Source organism: Schistocerca cancellata, chromosome 10 (assembly GCF_023864275.1).
Source record: "Schistocerca cancellata isolate TAMUIC-IGC-003103 chromosome 10, iqSchCanc2.1, whole genome shotgun sequence".
NCBI lineage: Eukaryota > Metazoa > Arthropoda > Insecta > Orthoptera > Acrididae > Schistocerca > Schistocerca cancellata.
In genome coordinates this window covers 43,343,998-43,357,354 of record NC_064635.1, presented here as the reverse complement: position 1 = coordinate 43,357,354, position 13,357 = coordinate 43,343,998, and the positions used below count along the sequence as shown (strand labels likewise).

The following is a 13,357-nucleotide window of genomic DNA, read 5'->3' as shown; positions in this document are numbered from 1 at the left end:
TGAGAGTTGTGTGAAAGTGGGGAGGGAACGTACTGCATGGTCCAAGCTGGAAAATGGGCCGCGACAGGGAAGTGCACTTTCGCCTTTATTGTTTATTATTGTTATGGATGAAATCCTACAGCAAGTATCAGATGCAATTGGAGATCATAAAATGAAAGCAGTGCTTTTTGCCGATGACCTGATGTTATGGGGAAATTGCGAGAAGGAGGTGCAAGAGCAGTTAGATGCATGGGAGGCCACGGCAGCACAATATGGAATGCATTTCTCTGCAAAGAAAAGTGAAATAATCGTCACAACAAGGAAGAAGAATAGGCCAAATGTGGATATAACTTGTGGAGGGGAAAAACTACAAGTGACAGAGAACTTCAAGTACCTGGGAAGCGTGATTGAAAGTAAGGGGGGAAACGCAATGGAAATAAATGAAAGGTGCAGAAAAGCAGGGCAGTTCTACAAATGCATTCGGGGGCTTATTTGGAGCAAGGAAGTGCCACAGAAATCCAAGGGAATTATATACCGAACCTACTTTGTCCCCATATTGGCATACGGAAGTGAGACATGGGTAATGCACGAAAACGACAAAAGTAGAATACAGGCTAGTGAAATGAAGTTCCAGAGGAGCAGGTTGGGTGTAACAAGACGAGACAGATTGCGAAATGTGTATGTGAGGGAAAGACTAAAGGAGGAACCAGTGCAGGACAGGATAGAAAAATCAAGACTGCAGTGGTATGGACACATGAAGAGAATGGATGAGGGAAGAATTCCAAAGAGGATGTTTGACCTGCAACTGGAGGGGAAGAGGCCCAGTGGAAGACCAAGGGATAGATGGGTGAAGGGAGTGAAGGAATGTGTGATGAGAAGAGGAGAGAATTGGACGAAGGTGGAAGAGGGGGAATGGTGGAAAGACAGAACACGATGGAGAGGCTTGTGTTCCCGACAGACCCAGCCAGTGGCTGGAAACTGTCCAAGATGATGATGATGATCTCTTAGCCCGTAGAAGAACGTTACACATAGTCTCAACAGATTCCAGTGGCAAACACCACAAGGATACTTGTGCCATATCTCTGGCGCGTTGCGTATCCGGCACTATCGATAGTCACTTGTATTTCTGTTTCCGTCTGGTTCGGCCAGCGCAGGCGCTGCGGCGGCTGCTGCCCTCTGGAGAGTTTTTCGCAAAGGGGTCGCGCGCGCTCGGCTCGGCAGTTGGATTCCCACCGAGCTGGTGGTATTTTGCCTTCTGCCCCGGCACGGAGGTGTGGTCTCGATGTTGGCGGGCCTCGTGCATTTGGCCGTTGGGCGGTGTGGCGTGCTGGTGACGTGCTGCAGTGGACAACTGATGGATCCCCGCACGCGATCGCTCGAGGTTCTCCACCTCTGAAAAGGGTGCCACGATATCGCTTGGGTTTCCGCACCCAGGAGTCGTAAGGACTGCAGGGCAGGCTTTCTGCGTGTTTGCTCTGTCCGGTCTGCGTGGCGGGGTCCGTTTCACCTTACTTCAGCTGTTGTTCACATTTTCTCCGTGATTCAGTTTTGGCCGGAGTCTAGTTGTCGACTTTTCTGCTGGTGTGTACCCGGTCGTCGCCCCGGTTTTCCTGCCTGGGGGCAGCCGTATCTGTTGGCGGGAATTATTTGGCAGTGTGTGTTTTGCGTGGACCCGGTGTGCTCACGCGGCCTGATTCTGAGTTGAAATTACTGTGGTCAGGCTGGCTCGGTTGCTGGAGTGTGTGTTATTGGTTTCCTGGCTTGCTGGGGACTGCGTGCGCGCCTGTTTCGTTTCGGGATGTGGCAGCAGTCTGATATTTTTATGTGTGCTTGTTAAGTTGCTAGCAATTGCTTTTAGCCTTGTGCTTACTTATTTTTATTTGAATTTCTGGGCATTGTCATTTGCCTGTTCTTTTACCTTTATTTATTTGTAGTGTCAATTAGGCCTATGACAATGTCCAAGGTGCTAGCAATTGATTTTAGCCTCGTGCGTACTTAATCCTATTTAAATTCTAGCGCTTTGCCATTTGCTTGTTCTTTTACTCTTATTTATTTGTTGTGCAAGTTAGCCCTAAGATGATGTCAGACCTTGGTATCCGTCAACCTTATTTTGGCTTCTAGTGCTCAGGTGCAATATTGCCGGGCCTATCCCGGATTTTGTCATTTTTTGAGATCTTTTTATATTGTATTTTTAGTAGTAGGTTTAGCAAGTGCACTTGTGTATGGTATTTATTTTGTTCCCCCCCCTCCCCCCTCTTCCTCCTTCGTGTAACCTGATTTTGGTAAGATTGCTAGGTGGCCTTTGGTCTTTTATTACCTATGTAGGTTAGCCCTGTGCTGCAGTCGTAACATGTTTTGACCGGCAAGCGGCCCATGTTGGCTAGAGTTTGAATGTGCTCTGCGCTGTTGACATCAGCAAACTTTCTGTAAGGAAGCAAATGTTGGGCTTTGCCGTACATATATTTACTATTTGAGCTAGTCATGTACGTCTAGTTGTGTTAAGGGTTTTAGGGCATTTTTAATTAAGATACCTTTTGGAAATTTTATCACTCTTTTAAAGAAAGTATAGGAAGGAAAATTTAATTGTAACTTATATATTTGTGCTTCACATTATAAAATTTAACTGTATTAAGTGAAAGTATGTAGTTTAATGCACAAAGGTTATTTGTTAATGTATCAAATTGTAAACAAGTTTGTTTGGCAGTGATTTACACGACGCAAATACACTCCTGGAAATTGAAATAAGAACACCGTGAATTCATTGTCCCAGGAAGGGGAAACTTTATTGACACATTCCTGGGGTCAGATACGTCACATGATCACACTGACAGAACCACAGGCACATAGACACAGGCACCAGAGCATGCACAATGTCGGCACTAGTACAGTGTATATCCACCTTTCGCAGCAATGCAGGCTGCTATTCTCCCATGGAGACGATCGTAGAGATGCTGGATGTAGTCCTGTGGAACGGCTTGCCATGCCATTTCCACCTGGCGCCTCAGTTGGACCAGCGTTCGTGCTGGACGTGCAGACGCTTCATCCAGTCCCAAACATGCTCAATGGGGGACAGATCCGGAGATCTTGCTGGCCAGGGTAGTTGACTTACACCTTCTAGAGCACGTTGGGTGGCACGGGATACATGCGGACGTGCATTGTCCTGTTGGAACAGCAAGTTCCCTTGCTGGTCTAGGAATGGTAGAACGATGGGTTCGATGACGGTTTGGATGTACTGTGCACTATTCAGTGTCCCCTCGACGATCACCAGTGGTGTACGGCCAGTGTAGGAGATCGCTCCCCACACCATGATGCCGGGTGTTGGCCCTGTGTGCCTCGGTCGTATGCAGTCCTGATTGTGGCGCTCACCTGCACGGCGCCAAACACGCATACGACCATCATTGGCACCAAGGCAGAAGCGACTCTCATCACTGAAGACGACACGTCTCCATTCGTCCCTCCATTCACGCCTGTCGCGACACCACTGGAGGCGGGCTGCACGATGTTGGGGCGTGAGCGGAAGACGGCCTAACGGTGTGCGGGACCGTAGCCCAGCTTCATGGAGACGGTTGCGAATGGTCCTCGCCGATACCCCAGGAGCAACAGTGTCCCTAATTTGCTGGGAAGTGGCGGTGCGGTCCCCTACGGCACTGCGTAGGATCCTACGGTCTTGGCGTGCATCCGTGCGTCGCTGCGGTCCGGTCCCAGGTCGACGGGCACGTGCACCTTCCGCCGACCACTGGCGACAACATCGATGTACTGTGGAGACCTCACGCCCCACGTGTTGAGCAATTCGGCGGTACGTCCACCCGGCCTCCCGCATGCCCACTATACGCCCTCGCTCAAAGTCCGTCAACTGCACATACGGTTCACGTCCACGCTGTCGCGGCATGCTACCAGTGTTAAAGACTGCGATGGAGCTCCGTATGCCACGGCAAACTGGCTGACACTGACGGCGGCGGTGCACAAATGCTGCGCAGCTAGCGCCATTCGACGGCCAACACCGCGGTTCCTGGTGTGTCCGCTGTGCCGTGCATGTGATCATTGCTTGTACAGCCCTCTCGCAGTGTCCGGAGCAAGTATGGTGGGTCTGACACACCGGTGTCAATGTGTTCTTTTTTCCATTTCCAGGAGTGTAAGTTTCTCTCTTCACCTGTGGCATATAACATTTTTATTGCCTTGTAAGCAGCTTGATTTGTTTGTGTCACTGTAATTTGTAAGCCACAGTGTAATTTATTACAATTAATTAATTGTTTTGGGGAAATAAACCTTGAATTGTATGTCCCCTTTACATTAACCGAATCCCATCCAAATCGTCCGCTCAATACTTTCCCAGAAAAATCGGTCTACGTATTACTTACTCCTACATAATTCTATAGAAATTATGCAAACAGAAGAATCTATAAGTTAGAGCTAGTACAGAGACTTATCAACAATCAATATTCCTACTCCCGATTCCCGAATGGAACTGGGAAGGTGGGATCAGATATTGGTACCAGAAGTATCCTCCGACATACACCGTTAGGTGGCTTGCACAGTATTGATATACATGTAGATGTAAACAGGGGGATTTGGCATTTAGTCATCAAGTACTTAAATTCAACCACCCTATCAACTCATAAATGTCTTTTAGAGGTTTAATAACAACTGCACCTCATATAGAATATGCCTTGCAATACATTTAAACCTCCTTTAATTAGCTAATTTTTTAAAAATCCTTAAAATAACCAACTGTATTCAGCTCATAAGTAGAAGCTACTTGCGGTGCATCCCCACTGGGCACGTCGACTACATGCGGCACAGCAATGTTAGCAGAGTTGCTTGAATAGCAGGCGTTAAGCGGAGCTATGCATTCTGTCTACAACAGCGTTTCCGGTCTGGCATATAGAGCTTGGCATCTTTGCCCCCCTACTTCGCATCGCTTGTGACATGGCCAGAGACAAAGCATTTCCTGGTGCCATTCCAGCTGATGGGTACTTTTTTAAAGTTTTTACTCTTTTGAGTTAACTCCAAAGGGTGAGTAACTACATATTTGGAGGCCAGGATCGTAACTACAGCATAGGCAATATAAACTACGTTAATAGCAGTTTAACTTCATGGTACTCTTCGTACATTCGCACGCTCAACACTCACTCCATACATGACAATTTCTTGTCTTGGATCCTTAGTATGTGGCGTATAGCCGAATATCAACTTCTTGCAGAAACCGGGCGACACTGACATAGACCGTTGTAGACAGCTTCCGAAGCAGGTCCGTCACAGACATTGTTTAATAGTGTAACTTTCAACCAAGAGTTAGAGTGATAGCAACTCATTAAGATGGTATATTCCTCCTCATTGTTTGGTACTGCAAACAAACTATGACGTCTTGATGTTGAAGTCTGCAAATATACACTTGTATACACTGTTGCTGCCGCTGAGGCTCAATCTGTAGTAGAAAGGATATTGCGGAGACACAGCTGGTGGATGTTTCCAGAACGAGATTTTCACTCTGCAGCGGAGTGTGCGCTGATATGAAACTTCCTGGCAGATTAAAACAGTGTGCCGGACCGAGACTCGAACTCGGGACCTTTACCTTTCTTTCAGGAGTGCTAGTTCTGCATGATTCGCAGGAGAGCTTCTGTAAAGTTTGGAAGGTAGGAGACGAGGTACTGGGGGAAGTAAAGCTGTGAGGACTGGGTGTGAGTCGTGCTTGGGTAGCTCAGTTGGTAGAGCACTTGCCCGTGAAAGGCAAAGGCCCCGAGTTCGAGCCTCGGTCCGGGACACAGCTATAATCTGCCAGGAAGTTTCGTATCAGCGCACACTCCGCTGCAGAGTGAAAATCTCATTCTGTGCCTTACAAATTTGTCTCTTCTTGTTTCGATGTGCCTCCACAGAGATATGGTTTCCTGTACTTTTCTAAGCACCTCTTCATTTGTTACTTTGTCTCTCCAGATGATCTTCATCATCCTTCTATGGCACCACATTTCCAGGCCCTCTAGCCGTCTTCCAATTGTCCAAGTTTCACATCCTTATATGGCCACACTCCAAACGAAACCTTTCATGATACGTTTCCTTATTTTCAGACTGATGTTGTTGCTGGTGAGTAAGTTCCTCCTCCGATTAAATGCAACTTTGGCCTTTTGTATTCTGCTCGCAATTTCTATCCGGCTTCTACGATCCCTTGTGATTTTGCTTCCCAGGTAAGTAAATTCCTCTATTACTTCCAGCTCCACTCTTCCATTTCTCATTCTCAGAGGCTCATGTTCTGCTCCTGATATTGCATCGTCTGATAATTCCAGGTAATGCCAGGTAACACCATTCTGTTGCATTGCTACGATTTGTTAAGCGATATTCCTCTGAAGTCCTCTTCGCTCAACTCGAGCGTCTCGTCAATTGAGCACATGTGATCTGAGCGTACGTACGAACGGCAAACTAATAACGACAAACGAATAATCGAATAACACTAATTAAAATTGCATGAAGGGTGGTGGTATGGCCCTGCAAGTCATTGGCCGAGGCGGGCCGGGGTGGGCGAGCGGTTCTAGGCGCTATAGTCCGGAACCGCGCGACTGCTACGGTCGCAGGTTCGAATACTGCCTCGGGCATGGATGTGTGTGATGTCTTTAGGTTAGTTAGGTTTAAGTACTTCTAAGTTATAGGGGACTGATGACCTCAGAAGTTAAGTCCCATACTGCTCAGAGCCATTTGAACCATTGCCCGAGTCGTTATTGACAAGGGCCCCGCAGAAATTGGCCGACAGCACAGGGACGTCGACACACTCGTTACGCCATTGGCCACTTGTGGAATGGTCGGGAGAGGGCGGACGGAGAGGGAAATACGAGAAACACATTGCGATCTCCCGAAAGCTGACGCCATGTAGTGCTGACATTAGCGTATTTGGCCAGCACCGGCAGTGGTTCCCTACTGTTACTGACAGACACTTACATAGGGAATAAAGGTCATCGTAGTAAATTAAGAGAAATCAGAGCTCGTTTCGTTAGGTGTAAAAGTTCGTTTTTCCCAGACACTCTTAAAGACAGCGTCGGTAGAGAAATCTTGTGTAACTTGTTCTATGAGCGCTCTGTCATGCACTTAAGTTAGAACATCAGAGTAGTCATGCAGCTGTATACAAAGATGTATCCAAAACAATTCGTGAGTCACCATCAAGTGCAGGTAATAAAACTTTCTTTTCATAGCGTTTAAGCTTTTATGGGCGGCGTCTCCATTAGTTAAGACTTCCGGGCTGGGAGGCCGTGGTCGATCTGTAAAACTTCTTCTTCCTTGCGTTTCGTTGCCAACTGCGGACAACATCTTCCGAGGTGAATCAACGTCTAGCTGACGGGCCGTGGAGGTCCCGTTTATATAGGGAGCATAGAGGACACCACCATACGTAAGTCAATCTCTGACTAACGTCATTATTCTTGACTGAAGGTAATCGATTGTCACATCGTTGGTGCAAAGTCGAGAGCCATATCTTGTCTAAAATTAAACATTCCTCTTTTCCCTCAAAATTATTGTGGTGTTCTGAGACTCTATACCTTCCCTATGCATACATGTATAATAATGCTATGTCCTGGCTAGAACGGTCGTCCCACTAAATTTTATTTCATGATCACTGTCTTCCAAAACATCATCACTACAGCTGAAAACGGTTCAAATGGCTCTGAGCATTATGGGACTTAACTTCTGAGGTAATCAGTCCCCTAGAACTTAGAACTACTTAAACCTAACTAACCGAAAGACATCACACACATCCACGCCCGAGGCAGGATTCGAACCTACGACCGTAGCGGTCGCGCGGTTCCAGACTGTAGCGCGTAGAACCGCTCGGCCCCTCCGGCCAGCGCTACAGCTGATTTGTCGGTATCTCCCAGTCGACAGTTCCTTTTGTGTTCGGTTAAGCGGGTATTGACACTTCTTTTCGTTGTTCCAATATAAACCTTCCCACAGCTACACGGAACTTTATACACCCCAGGAGTGGCTAAGGGATGTTGCGCGTCTTTCGCCGATCTCAAACATTCACTAATCTTCTTGATCGGTGTAAAGATTTTTTCAACATGAAACCTGGCCAGAACTTTCCCAACATTGCTAATAAATGGAAGAAAAACTTTCCCAGCTGACATTTGCTGTTACTGAATGTTGTGAGACACTTTTCTTCAGGTACGGAGTGCTCCATCTGCCTCATGTCAGCGTATCCATATTTCTTAAAAGCCGTTCGCAAATGATGTAGTTCGTCTTGAAAATAAACTGGCCTATTAGCTTCTTTATTTTAGTTTTATTTGTTTTACAACCGGTTCCGCTCCGCAGATTGGCTTCAGTTACCAGATTTACAATAGCTTGGCACATAGCCATCTGAACCTTTTTTTTTTTTTTTTTTCAAAAGTCAGTATTTAGTAATAAAGTAACTACGTATTAATTATATACGAGGGTCACTCCAAAATCCATCTTTTATTCTACATGTTTGAAAGTTTCACAGTGTGTAGATACATCCTTTAGGAAGAGTATTTTCATTTCTCCACATAATTTCCATCCCTCCCAACTTGGAACCAGCGCCTGTATACCCGCACGGTAAAATGTTGGACCAACCAGTTGGAGCCACTGTTTGGCAGCGTGCACAAGGGGGGTCATCATCTTCAAACCTTGTTCCACGAAGGGAGTCTTTCAGTTCCCAAAGACATGATACTCACATGGAGCCAGGTCAGGGATGTAAGGCGGGTGTTTCAGTGTTGTCCATCCGAGTTTTGTGATCGCTTCCATGGTTTTTTGACTGACATGTGGCCGTGCATTGTCGTGTAACAGCAAAACATCCTACTTTTGCCGGTGTGGTCGAACACGACTCAGTCGAACTTGCAGTTTCTTCAGTGTCGTCACTTATGCATCAGAATTTATGGTGGTTCCACTTGGCGTGATATCCACAAGCAAGAGTCCTTCGGAATCGAAAAACACCGTAGCCATAACATTTTAAGCAGAAGATGTGGTTTTGAATATTTTTTTCCTTGGGTGAATTTGCATGATGGCACTCCATTGATTGCCTCTTCGTCTCTGGTGAAAAATGATGGAGCCAAGTTTCATCACCTGTCACAATTCTTCCAAGAAATTCATCTCCACCATTCTCATACTGTTCCAAACGTTCATTGCATACCGTTTTTCTTCTTTCTTTGCGAGCCACTGGCCACATCCTGGGAACCACCTGGCACAAACCTTTTTAACGTGAACACTTTCAGTATTCTGCAAACACTTCCTTCCCCTATCCCATCGTAGCGTGACAATTCGTTCACTGTGATGCTTCTGTCAGCAGTCACCAATTCGTTGACTCTCTGCACATTGTGTGGAGTGTGTGCAGTACGAGGGTTGCCGCTGCGAGGACAATCCTCAATATTGTCGTGCCCGCTTTCATCACGTAACCTGCTTGCTCACCGAGTAACTGTACTGCGATCGACTGCAGCATCTCCATACACCTTTTTCAACTTCTTGTGGATGTTTCCCACTGTCTCGTTTTCACAGCACAGGAATCCTATGGCAGTACGTGGCTTCTGACAACGTCCAATGTAGCAGCCACCTCTTGAAGACGTGCTGTGACACCGCCACTCGAGGGAACAGGTTGAACTAAGTTTAAAAACAAGAGGGAAGTGTGGTGTCACCGCCAGACACCACACTTGCTAGGTGGTAGCTTTAAATCGGCCGCGGTCCATTAGTACATGTCGGACCCGCGTGTCGCCACTGTCAGTAATTGCAGACCGAGCGGCACCACACGGCAGGTCTAGAGAGTCGTACTAGCACTCGCCCCAGTTGTACGACGACTTTCCTAGCGACTACACTGACGAAGCCTTTCTCTCATTTGCCGAGAGATAGTTAGAATAGCCTTCAGCTAAGTCCATGGCTACGACCTAGCAAGGCGCCATTAACCATTTCTAGAGAGAGTCTCACTTGTATCATCCAGAATGCTGTATACAAATGATGGATTAAAGTTAAGTATTCCAGCAGCTACGTACTTTTCTTTATAGCATTCATTACGTATCCTGTTTCAGACCTAACGCCAGCCGGCGTGTGTAAACGCGTGCATTTCGGTTACCCGTCACTGTGGACTGGCTGTCTTGTCAGTCCACTACAGGAAGGATGTATCTACACACTGTAAGCCTTTCACACATGCAGAATGAAAACTGTATTTTTACAAGAACAGTGTGCACTTCTTTTAGAGTGACCCTCGTATACTGCCCCAATGCCTGGGGGTACGATATCTATCGAAACTCGGAGCACCCGTTCTCTTCTTCCTCGTGGTGCAGGTCCCTCCAGGGTCACGTGATGGTTTGCCACGTCGGAAGAATCCCGCCCGGCGGACCCCAGTGCGTGCCTCTCCGGTAAGCCCTCCCGGGCCGGGAGCAAGTTGGCGCAACTTGCGAGCATCCGCCGCGTCTAACTCGCTTTAAACTCCGCCGACCTCAGCACCATCTGGCGGCGGACGTGGCAACTCTGCTGCACGGCCACTTCCGGCCGCTGCGGGACGCGCCGCGCCTCACCGCCCCCTCTCTAACCCAGTCGCTCTCCCTCTCTCTCTCTGCCTCCCTCGTTCATACCCACTCAGACGTCGCCCCCAGCTATGTGGATTGAATTAGACTGCAGGCACGCCCCTATTGTTCTCGGCAGGCGCCGCCAGCGCATTTGGCAGCCGCTGGGCACGCTGTCTCTCACCGGGTGACAGAACGCACCACCGCACAGCCAAACGACATACACGGATCCGCTGTCGTCCGATATCCTCCGCCGCTAAATCGAGTGCTACAGGAATTCCGCTACTAGTCAAAAGAGCCAGTCAGTTCTGTATTAGCAAACTTAGGACGCAAGATCAGAAAATTTAGAAAAAGCTGGATACAGTAAAGTCTCGATTATCCGACCTCAACCGGCTGCGACAAGGTCGGATAAGCGGGAAGGTCGGATAACACGGAAAATAATACAAAAAAAAAACACAAAAATTAAACTAAAGTAAGCCAAATGAGTTAAACATTTAATAAAACTCAAATCAAATTAGACTGAATAAATATTTACTGTGTGAAGATGTTAATAATTTCAGAATGAGATTTTCACTCTGCGGCGGAGTGTGCGCTGATATGGCACTGGCGGAAGTAAAGCTGTGAGGACGGGGCCTGAGTCATGGTTGGGTGGCGCAGTCGGTAGAGCACTTGCACGCGAAAGGCAAAGGTCCCGAGTTCGAGTCGCGGTCCGGCACACAGTTTTAATCTGCCAGGAAGTTTCATATCAGCGCACACTCCGCTGCAGAGTGAAAATCTCATTCTGGAAACATCCCCCAAGCTATGGCAAAGCCATGTCTCCGCAATATCCTTTCTTTCAGGAGTGCTAGTTCCGCAAGGTTCGCAGAAGAGCTTCTGTAAAGTTTGGAAGGTAGGAGACGAGATACTGGCAGAAGTAAAGCTGTGAGGACGGGGCGTGAGTCGTGCTTGGGTAGCTCAGTTGGTAGAGCACTTGCCCGCGAAAGGCAGAGGTCCCGAGTTCGAGTCTCGGTCCGGCACACAGTTTTAATCTGCCAGGAAATTTCAAGTTAGTAATTGTCTTTTGCTTGCCTACTGTTTGCCGTTTTTCTGCCGCTAATTCACGTAGTCTCTTAAGAAGTAAAACCTTGTTAGACGACGTTTCCTCCAGTTGCTCTACATATTTTAAAGCAGTTTCTAAAGCCTAGTGTCCTTCGTTGTGAGAAATCTTGGGCGCACTTTCCTCCACTACATCCGCTTCTTCGTCTTCTTCTTTTTCGTTTACCATGTTGGCTATTTCTTCATCTGTCACTTCAAATTCTTCATCTTGGACAGTCCATTCATTTATGTCATCTTCTGTGGCGTCAGCACATCCCCGGACTTTTCGTAACAATAAAAGCAGGGTAGTATTTTCTGGTTCAGTATGCTGTAGATTTTCATCATCTGCAGAATTTTCTTGATTTTCCTGTAGCAAAATTTCCCATGATTTTGTAATTATATTTGCTCCAACACTCTCCCAGGATTGGGACACGTGATAAGCTACGTCTTTCAAATTAATACGGCGCAAATGCCCTAGCATGTCTTTTCCCTTGTCCATACCATTAATTAAAGAGGAAAGCAAGTTTCTGCGGTAGTTTCTCTTCAGTGTCTCTAAGGTCCCTTGGTTCATAGGCTGACATAAGGATGTGATATTTGGAGGCAGAAACATGGCCTTTATATCTTGATCTTGAAGTTCATCTTCATTAGGACGATAAATGGCATTGTCTAGAAGCAACAGTGCTTTGCGGGCAAGTTGTTGGCTTTCAAAACTTTTCAGTCTGTGGCACGAACTCGTTAAACAACCGTTCTTTAAAAATGTCTGAGCTCATCCAAGCATTTTTTGTTGTTGTAATATTTCACCTGTAAAGCATTTTTAGACACATTTCTAAATGCTCTCGGCTTTTTTGGCTTACCTGTCATACACACTTTCCTTTTTCAAATTTACTGTGGCGTCACTGCATGTAAGAATTGTCACTCTTTCTTTGCTACGTTCGTAGCCTGGCGCTGCCTTTTCGGCCTTTGGCGCTAATGTTTTTTCCGGTAACGTTTTGTAATTGAAACCAGTCTCGTCGCAGTTAAAAATTTGATCGCCTGTTAAGTTTTCCTTGGCCAATACCTTGTGAAGTTTATTCCTAAACAACTGAAGAGCTTCAAAATTTGCTGAAAGCTTTTCACCACAGACATTAAGTTGCCGAATTCCGTATTTTCTTCCATCTAACGAGCCAGCCTATACTAGATGTGAAATCAGGTTCACCTTCGTTTAGTTGGTTACGAAACTTTAAGGCTTTTTCCTGCAAAATAGATCCCGACATGGGTACACCTTTATCTCTATGTTGAGTAAATCATAGGAACAAAGCTTCACTTACTTTTTCACAATCACATTTTTTAATGGTTTTCCGATCTTCCAAAACAGCCGAGGTTGCTCGCTGACAGCACCACTTCTCAATTTGATTGCGGTTCCTTTTCCAATCTCCAACTGTTGTTTCCCCTACGTTATAATCTTGCGCCACTTTTAATAAAGTTTCACCATTGTCTATTCTTTTCAAAACATTTAAGTTTTTCTTCCATTGAAACGACCACCCTCTTCCGTTCAGCACCACAAATTTTTACAATAAGCAAAGTGCAACTCGTCCACTCCACTACAGATCTACGTCAGCACTGAGGAGTGAGGAGTAGCAGACGGCGACAATGAACTGAGTGTCAACAAACAACACGTTAGTCACTGACCCGTCGTCGGCTAGCGCACGGCCGGCGCGGTGAAAGGGTCGGATAACACAGGAGGTCGAGACTCTACTGTACTAAATATACAGCCATGTCTATGATCTTCTTGTGGTTATGAAAAAGGAACTACACTGGATACAGCTCTGCGGTTTGTAGCA

At 46.6% G+C, this 13,357-nt stretch overlaps 1 non-coding gene across 1 annotated transcript; it reads left to right on the top strand.

Annotated features, from left to right (window-relative positions):
• Positions 1–5,666: 5,666 nt before the first annotated feature.
• Trnas-uga (transfer RNA serine (anticodon UGA)) lies at positions 5,667–5,741 on the top strand. Its single transcript has one exon. It is a non-coding gene; the product is annotated as a tRNA-Ser (tRNA).
• Positions 5,742–13,357: the final 7,616 nt, after the last annotated feature.